The following is a 9,660-nucleotide window of genomic DNA, read 5'->3' as shown; positions in this document are numbered from 1 at the left end:
GTTGTGTTATGTATGATGTTATGTGTGTTTTTTTCTTATTGTAAGGGGGGCGTGGCCTGGCATGTGATGTCACTGATCGTCTTTCCCTATAAAAGGGAAGAGATGATCGGTGACAGCCACAGTAGTAAGCACAAGTTCTTCAGCTCTGTGACCCAATCGTGGGACACCAGCGGCGATCGGGTCCGCTGGTCCTGCGGCCATGGTCACGGAGCTCAGGACTGAGTCGGGAGCGTGTCGCCGCCAGCGTGCTCCCGACCCATGGCTGGGCACTTACAAGCAACGTACAGGTAGGGGATTGTGCTCAGCCGTGCCATTCTGCCGACGTATATGTGCAGAAGGCAGTCCTTAAGTGGTTAATCACCACTGTGTTTTTTTTTTGTTTTGTTTTTTATTTTGCTAAATAAACGAAAACAGACCAAAAATGTAAAAAATTATTTAAAAAAACGCTTTTTTTTAAAGTTTCTGTTAAAAACTTTTGCAAAAAGATCATCTTTGTTCATGAATTTAGGTCAAAATGTATTCTGCTACATTTCTTTGTTGAAAATAACCCAAATCAGTGTATATTATGTAGGAAGTTAGAGACGAGTCCACAAACTATGGGATAAATCTGAAAATTGATCAATTTTGAGGTACTGACGGGCGATCTCATTTCCTGAAAACGCCAGGACAGAACACATACCTTCCAAATGACCCCTTGTTGAAAAGTAGGCAGTTCAAGGTATTTATTAAGAGGCATGGCCAGTTTTTTGAAGTCGTAATTTTTTTTGTCCCAATTTTTTGGAAATAAAAGTTAAAAAATATAGGAAATAAAAATAATGACATGTTCTTCATACTGTCACCAGTGCAGTAAAGCATTATCATATAACGGGCGTGGTGGTGATCAGGGACACTGACTGGTGACCGTATGTAAAAAAAAAAAAAAAAATTATAATAATAAAAAAATATATATAATCATTTTGTTTCTTTTTTGTTAAAGCGGTAGTAACGCAAACTTTTTTTTTTTTTTTTTTTTTTTTAAACCTGCAAAGCAAAAGGCATAATGAGCTAGTATGCACTGCATACTAGCTCATTATGAAATACTTACCTTAGAACGAGGCCCCGACATCTGGCCCGATCCACAGCATGTTGGCTCCCTCGTCGTTTCTTCCGGGTATCGCGGCTCCAGCGCTGTGAGTGGCCAGAGCCGCGATATCGTCACTCCCGCGCGTGCGCGCGGGAGATTTCATTCCGGCCGGTCGGCTACTGCCAGATTTTCAGGCGGAGAATCCCCTTGTGCGCATGCGCCGCTGCAGTCAGCGGCGCATACCGAGGGGAATATCTCCTAAACCGTACAGGTTTAGGAGATATTTTTTTTACCTACAGATAAGCCTTATTATAGGCTTTCCTGTAGGTAAAAGTTAAAAAATTGAGTATACAACCGCTTTAAATGTTTTTCTTTTATTTACAATTTTTTTTTTTTGTGTGATCATGTGATCTGCTGTGATTGGTCAAAGTGATCACATGGTGCTGGCAATGGGGCCGTTACAGTGATCAGTTATCGGCCAGTGATAGAGCGTGCTGCATGGCCCCGTGAGATGGGCGTTCTGGGAGAACGTCATATGATGTCCTCCCAGAACCACAGTGCTCCCTCCCAGACGTCATTTTACTATAGGCCAGGCAGGAAGGTGTTAAAGATAAATTTCAGGTATAGATATTTTATATGCAGTTACATTGATTCACCTATGTACATACCATACCTGGCTGATGTCCCTGGAAGCTGGAAATAACTGAATTAGACTCCGTTACTCCAGTGATCTCCATTAGCACTCAGAGAATTCAGAGCATTTTTACTCCATCTAGTGGCCATAATGCAGGATTTTCCTGAGGTATTTCCTGAAACTATGGCCACTAGATGGAGCTGGGGATCATAGGAAAAAATGTGTATTAGCCCTTGTACACACGGTCGGACAGTCCGACAACCAAATCCGTTGGATTTTGTCCGACGGATTTTGTGCGAAACACGGTCGGACAAAGTTGTTGGAAAATCCGATCGTTCAGAACGTGATGACGTTATTTTGTTACAACGGGACTACGTTCAGGCTAGTAGCCAATAGCTTTGGTCTAGGAATTTGATCTGAGCATGCGTGGCACTTTGTCCGATCGGAATTCTCTACACACAATCGGACAAAGTTCGATCAGATCATGTTGTCGGAAAGTTTTATAGCCCAGCTCTAAAACTTTGTCTGTCGGATATTCCAACGGAAACAGTCCGATGGAGCCCACACACAGTCGGATTATACGATAACACGGTCCGATCGGACATTTTCCGTCGGAATGTTGGACCGTGTGTACAAGGGCTTAAAGTGCTGCATTTATTTATAAACTTCAAAATTCATACAACAAACATTAGTAAAAAGAAAGTCCCATGATTGATCATATACAGATAAATAAAGTCCTTTTTAGTTTATCATGTGCAATTAAATGAAAAAAAAAAATCACACTATTAATCTTATAAAAATAGATTGAATTAGAAAAGTCCCACAATTAGTCCTGTGAGCGTCCACAATATGTGAGAAATTCCACCCAAAACTCTTGAAATGGTATAAAGAGAGATACAAAGCCTCCACCAGATGCAGACTTACCAAATGCATATGACCCCCTAATTATAGAGAAGTCAAAAACAGCACAGATAAGGGTATTCCACTTTAACAGCTTCTCTCCCACTCCTTCTTGGGATCCACAAATAACTTGGCTCAGCAAATCTCCGTGCATCCAGCCATCCGTTACACTGACTCAGAAAGAAAAAAAATGCCCCATATAGTGTGAAATAATCCAACAATTTTTACTTATTAGAATATTGCACCTACAATTTGTTTAGGGCTTTTGCGCATTATAAAAAAAAAGACATTTGAACCGGCACATCGACATCTTCCAGGTCACTTTCAGTGATGTAAACTAATGGCTCCGCCATACACGTTTCGTCATATATGACGTCCTCCAGAGCAAAGAGCATAAGCACAGCATTTTACTACGCATTTTGTTATTATGTAAATTATCTCCTAGTGTGTTTGCAGCGTTTTGGTATTGACATTTCTTTATTTACAATAGCACTGTTTTCTTTTATTAACCACTTAAGGCCCACCCTAGTTCATTCCTTTCATTTTATGGATTTCAGTTCTTTCAACCATGTCCGCTCAGTGTCATGTTTGGGTGTTGCCTAGGGTGGCCTGCGTGCAAATGAAGCCTGCCTGAGAACACCCACTTCTCCAGATTGACACCCATCCATCAAGGCATTTTGATATTCGCATAACTCCTCCCAGGGAAGGCAAAATACAATTAGGTTAAACTTTAACCACTTCAGCCCCAGAAGAATTGGCTGCTCAATGACCGGGCCATTTTTTGCGATACAGGACTGAGTCGCTTTAACTGACAATTGCGTGGTCATGCAACATTGTACTCAAACAAAATTGTTGTCCTTTGTTTACCCACAAATAGAGCTTTCTTTTGGTGGTATTTGATCATCTCTGCGGTTTTTATTTTTTGTGCTATAAACCAAAAAATACAACAATTTTGAAAAAAAATTGTACGTTTTTGCTGTAATAAATAGCCTAATTTTTTTTTTTTTTTTAAAAAGCTAATTTTTTCCTCAGTTTAGCCCAATATGTATTCTTCTACATATTTGTTGGTAATAAAAATTGGAAAAAGCGTATATTGATTGGTTTGCACAAAAGTTATAGCGTCTACAAAATAGGGGATAGATTTATGGCATTTTTATTATTATTTATTTTTTACTAGTAATGACGTTGATTTTTATCTGCGACATTATGGCGGACACATTGGACACTTTTGACACATTTTTGGGTCTATTGACAATTACACCGTGATCAGTGCTATAAAAATGCACTGATTACCGTATAAATGTCACTGGCAGAGAAGGGGTTAACACTAGGGGGAGATCAAGGGGTTAACTGTGTTCCCTATGTGTGTGTTCTAACTGTGGGGGATGGGACTGACTATAGGAGATGAGAGATTGTGGTTCCCAGCTCGTAGGAACTCACGATCTGTCTCTCCTCTCCTCACAGAACTGGGATTTGGGGTTTACACACACACTCACGTCCCTGTTCTGATTCTCTTGCCCGCGATCGCTCGTGCCCGGCGTTCATCGTGACCGTGAGTTACGAGCATCGGCACCCCTGCTATCCCGCTTAAAGGGACCGACGTATAGCTATGACGGTTCGTGCGTTCGTGCCGGCCTGCTGCAGTATAATGACGGCGGCTCTTCGGCAAGCAGTTAACCACCTCCCGCCCGCGCTATATTCGAATGACGGTTACAGAGCGGGCCTTAATTGCCGGGAGACCGCCATATAACAACCTCCAGTGCATGAGCTGCCTGCGTGCCCCCTGTGATCACCAAGTCTATTAGACTCGGCTGATCACAGAACAAAGTAAGGGGCCGATCCCAGCCCCTTACCACATGATCCGCTGTCAGCCAATGACAGCTAATCGTGTAATGTAAACAGAAGATCAGTAATCGTTTTTTTCTTTTTCCATCACGCTGTCAGTATGAGGGAAAAAAAAGCGATTCACCGGCTTCTGTCAGAGGGACATGGGTCCCTTATACAGACCCGCAGCTGCCTCATCTGTGCTCACCAGTGCCACCTGCTAATGCCACCTATCAGTACCCACCAGTGCCACCTACCAGTGCCCGCAGTGCCCCCTACCTTTGCCCAACAGTGCCACATATCAATGCCCACCAGTGCTGCCAATCTATGCCCATCAGTGCCTCATCATCAGTGCCACTGATCAGTGCTGCCCATGAGTGTCACCTACCAGTGCCCCTTATCAGTGCCTGTCTGTGCCACCTATCAGTGCCTCCTATCAGTGCCCCCTATCAGTGCCCTTCAGTGCCACCCATCAGTGCCCCTTTTAGTGCCCATCAGTGGCACCTATCAGTGCCCATTATTTCCGCCTTATCAGTGCCAATCAGTGCAGCCTTATCAGCGCACATCAATGAAGGAGAAAAATTACCTGTTTTTAAAATTTTAAAACAAACTGTGTTTTTTTCCAAAAATTTTCAGTCTTTTTTCGTTTTTTTAGCACAAAATAAAAAACCCAACAGTGACTAAATACCACCAAAAGAAAGCTCTAATTATATGGCGAAAAACGATAAAAATGTAATATGGGTACAGCGTTGCATGACCGCGCAATTGTCATTCAAAGTGTGAGAGTGCTGAAAGCTGAAAATTGGTCTGGGCAGGAAGGGGGTGAAAGCTCTTTTTTTAGTTTTAGTTTGGTTTTTGGGCCTGTAACCCCATTGGGGAGATTTTACCTCACTTTCTGTTCACGTGCCACCTATACAGAAATGAAAGCGTTGCCAGAAATTCGAACTCTTTCCCACTAAGAACGTATTTTTGTCTGTGTCCCCATTGGACAGATTTCCAATAGTACTTCTCTGCTCAGAATCCAAAAGAAAATGAAATGTTTTAGAGGGAGTTGGGATGTAAAGTGGCAACACCTGCACCAATCATTTATATATGGGGGGGGGAGATACATCCCCATCTTGCTCTTGTGCTTCTGTGCCTTTTTTTTTTTTTTTTTTGGGGAGAGGAAGTTTGACTTTAGAGAAAAGTTCTCAGCAGGATTTTGCACTTTGTGGGGATAATTAGTCAAGTCAGCATGCGCTGCATAGATACTAGACTCTGTTTTAAGATAAAGAATGGAGATGCTGGGGATTGAACCCAGGACCTCACACATGCGAAGCGCACACTCTACCACTGAGCTACATCCCCATCTTGCTTGTGTGAGTCTGTGCCTTTTTTTTGGGGGGGGGGGGGGGGTGAAGTTTGACTTTAAAGAGAAGTTCTCAGTAGGATTTTGCACTTTGTGGGGATAATTAGGCCACTCAACATGCGCTACATGGTAACTAGACTTGGTTTTAAGATAAAGAATGGAGATGCCGGGGGTTGAACCCAGGACCTCACACATGTTTAGTGTGCCACTGAGCTACATCCCCCTTACTGCTCTGAAACAGACCTTTGATCCTTGTGAGTTGAAAATGCAGATAGAGAGGAACAAAGGGAAGAGCTCCTGGTTGTCTCTGCTACCCTTACATGCTAATGACTTTGGAGGGTGTAGCCAGGCATGTTTATGTAAGAGTTGTTTTGGCCTAATGATTCCCAGGTATCTGCACATGCCTGGGTTGCAGCAGATGAGGGGCAGCCGCTTCCCTTGGAGTACAGTAGGTGGAGATGCCAGAGATTGAAACCGGGGCCTCACACATGCAAAGCGTACGCTCTACCACTGAGCTACATCCCCTAACCTTGTGCTAGTGCTTGTGCCTTTTTCGCCACAAAGCTCTAAACCAGGGGTGTCCAAACTTTTTTCAAAGAGGGCCAGATTTGATGAAGTGAACATGCTCGAGGGCCGATTATTTTGCTTGACATTCTTTAAACCATTAAAATGCAGTCTAAGTGTGTTCATCCGAGCACTAATACACGGCCCAACAAGAATTCTCTTGCCTTTGTGCTGTGTGTGGTGAACATATGAGCTCGGGTGTGTTATTTGGATATACTGTATTTAATCGGCTTATACCACACACCTTAACTTTAAAAAGGAAGTCTCAGGAAAAAAAAAAAAAATCTTACATTTTAAATAAAGACATGTGAAGCAAAATAAGGGTCAGTGCCCATCTGCAGCCCCCAGCGTATTGCCATGAATTCAGCCCCCAGCGTATTGCCATGAATTCAGCCCCCAGCGTATTGCCATGAATTCAGCCCCCAGCGTATTGCCATGAATTCAGCCCCCAGCGTATTGCCATGAATTCAGCCCCCAGCGTATTGCCATGAATGCAGCCCCCCAGCGTATTGCCATAAATGCAGCCCCCAGCGTATTGTCATGAATGCAGCCCCCAGCGTATTGCCATAAATGCAGCCCCCAGCGTATTGTCATGAATGCAGCCTCCTCCGTATTGCCATGAATGCAGCCCCCAGCGTATTGCCATAAATGCAGCCCCCAGCGTATTGTCATGAATGCAGCCTCCTCCGTATTGCCATGAATGCAGCCCCCAGCGTATTGCCATGAATGCAGCCCCCAGCGTATTGCCATAAATGCAGCCCCCAGAGTATTGCCATGAATTCAGCCCCCAGCGTATTGCCATGAATTCAGCCCCCAGCGTATTGCCATGAATGCAGCCCCCCAGCGTATTGCCATAAATGCAGCCCCCAGCGTATTGTCATGAATGCAGCCCCCAGCGTATTGCCATAAATGCAGCCCCCAGCGTATTGTCATGAATGCAGCCTCCTCCGTATTGCCATGAATGCAGCCCCCAGCGTATTGCCATAAATGCAGCCCCCAGCGTATTGCCATGAATGCAGCCTCCACCGTATTGCCATGAATGCAGCCTCCACCGTATTGCCATGAATGCAGCCTCCACCGTATTGCCATGAATGCAGCCCCCACATTGCCATGAATGCAGCCCCCACGTTGCCATGAATGCATCCCCCACATTGCCATGAATGCATCCCCCACATTGCCATGAATGCAGCCCCCACATTGCCATGAATGTAGCCCCCATATTGCTATGAATGCAGCCCACACATTGCCATGAATGCAGCCCCCATATTGCCATGAATGCAGCCCACACATTTCCATGAATGCAGCCCCCATATTGCCATGAATGCAGCCCACACATTTCCATGAATGCAGCCCACACATTTCCATGAATGCAGCCCCCACGTTGCCATGAATGCAGCCCCCACGTTGCCATGAATGCAGCCCCCACGTTGCCATGAATGCAGCCCCCACATTGCCAGGAATGCAGCCCCCACATTGCCAGGAATGCAGCCCCCATATTGCCATGAATGCAGCCCCCATATTGCCATGAATGCAGCCCCCATATTGCCATGAATGTAGCCCCCATATTGCTATGAATGCAGCCCACACATTTCCATGAATGCAGCCCCCACGTTGCCATGAATGCAGCCCACACATTTCCATGAATGCAGCCCCCATATTGCCATGAATGCAGCCCACACATTTCCATGAATGCAGCCCCCACGTTGCCATGAATGCAGCCCACACATTGCCATGAATGCAGCCCCCATATTGCCATGAATGCAGCCCACACATTTCCATGAATGCAGCCCACACATTTCCATGAATGCAGCCCCCATATTGCCATGAATGCAGCCCACACATTTCCATGAATGCAGCCCCCATATTGCCATGAATGCAGCCCACACATTTCCATGAATGCAGCCCCCATATTGCCATGAATGCAGACTCACCATTGCCATCAGTGCAGCCTGATTCATGTCCCTCTGCAGCGTTGGAGGAGACAGGGAGGAGGGCGGGACGAGAACCGACAGACATACAGGAGAAACTCCTGTTTCTATCGACGGCCTCTTTAATTGAAAGTCCCGCCTCCTGTGATGGACAAAACGGTTGTCCAATGGCAGCACAGGACGGGACTTCCTTTTACACAGGACGCTGTCCTGTATCCACGGCACTCGTCCTGCCCCCTCCATGGCAGCCAGCATATCTATCTTTTGTGGCCCCCGGCGATCGGGGATTCGTTGGGGGCCACAAAAGATAGATATGTGAACATGACCAGACGGGCCGTCCAAAACCGGAACGCGGGCCGCAATTGGCCCGTGGGCCGGACTTTGGACATGCCTGCTCTAAACGATGTTGCATCCTTTAACCCGGCACCTAGCCTTCACATCTGTGTTTCACTATCAGTACTCAGGGCCTCCTTCACTTCCCAAAACCAACCACGCTTTCATTTTTTTTCTTCCAGGAAGGACTTTCAGCCTTCAAGAGCCAAAAGAAACCCATTTATGTCCGAATTGTGTTTGTCAGTTAGCTGACAACACATCATCTCCCAGCTGCATAAGTGACCTCTCTTTGTGTCTGTGTCACATCTAATTACTGTGTGGCTCTCACCTGCATGAGCACTAGTGTGAGAGAGGCAGGGCTTTTGAGAAATGAAGTTTCTTCTCAGGAGGTGTCAGGTCTCACACTGCAGAGGTCATGCATTAACCCATGCAAAGCCATGCTGAAAAGCCTCATGTATGAACACAATAAGAAACCGCTGACACAGGAATGTGAACATTTCCTCTACTATAGCCTATGCGTACAGTTCAACAAATGACACCATTAAACTACATCTTCAGGGCACAACTTATGCAGGGAGGAAGCTTTACTATGCCTTTAAAGAGTAACTCCTCTTTTATTGAGAAAAAAAACAATCCCCTCTGGGTGATCAATGGACATTGAAAGAATTTGAACACGCTTTGTTGCAGAGTCCTACCTGTTTCTTCTCTGAATTAATAGCTTTTTGTTAGATCATGTCTTGTGCAGGACTGATTTGAAATGGGAGTGATTTTTTCATTCTTCACTTTTGAGCAGCTGATGCACTTGCAGGGCTCTAGTGAGAAGAATAACAGGACCTGCAGTCCTTGAGAAGCAATTAACCATTTAGGAGCATCTCACCAAATCTGAATTTTTTTTCTTGCAGATGATGCCTAAAATCTGGCTTGTATCTAAGTGCAGACTTCTGGGAAAATCAGTGAGCCAATCACACAAACAGGAAATGAAATCTCTGGGGGCCGTTCTGTACATCAATTGTGTACGGAACGCCTCCAGGTTGCCATATTGCATTGAATTTTACAGAAAATGAGA

At 45.0% G+C, this 9,660-nt stretch overlaps 2 non-coding genes across 2 annotated transcripts; both read right to left on the bottom strand.

The window, feature by feature from the left end:
- Positions 1 to 5,696: 5,696 nt before the first annotated feature.
- On the bottom strand, positions 5,697 to 5,768 carry TRNAA-CGC (transfer RNA alanine (anticodon CGC)). The gene has a single exon. It is a non-coding gene; the product is annotated as a tRNA-Ala (tRNA).
- Positions 5,769 to 6,222: 454 nt separating this feature from the next.
- On the bottom strand, positions 6,223 to 6,294 carry TRNAA-UGC (transfer RNA alanine (anticodon UGC)). The gene has a single exon. It is a non-coding gene; the product is annotated as a tRNA-Ala (tRNA).
- Positions 6,295 to 9,660: the final 3,366 nt, after the last annotated feature.

This window comes from Lithobates pipiens, unplaced genomic scaffold, assembly GCF_037356315.1.
Source record: "Lithobates pipiens isolate NorthernLeopardFrog02 unplaced genomic scaffold, aLitPip1_a1.2 Scaffold_23, whole genome shotgun sequence".
Classification (NCBI taxonomy): Eukaryota; Metazoa; Chordata; class Amphibia; order Anura; family Ranidae; genus Lithobates; species Lithobates pipiens.
Note: the sequence above shows the minus strand (reverse complement) of the source record. Positions and strands in the feature narration are given on the sequence as shown.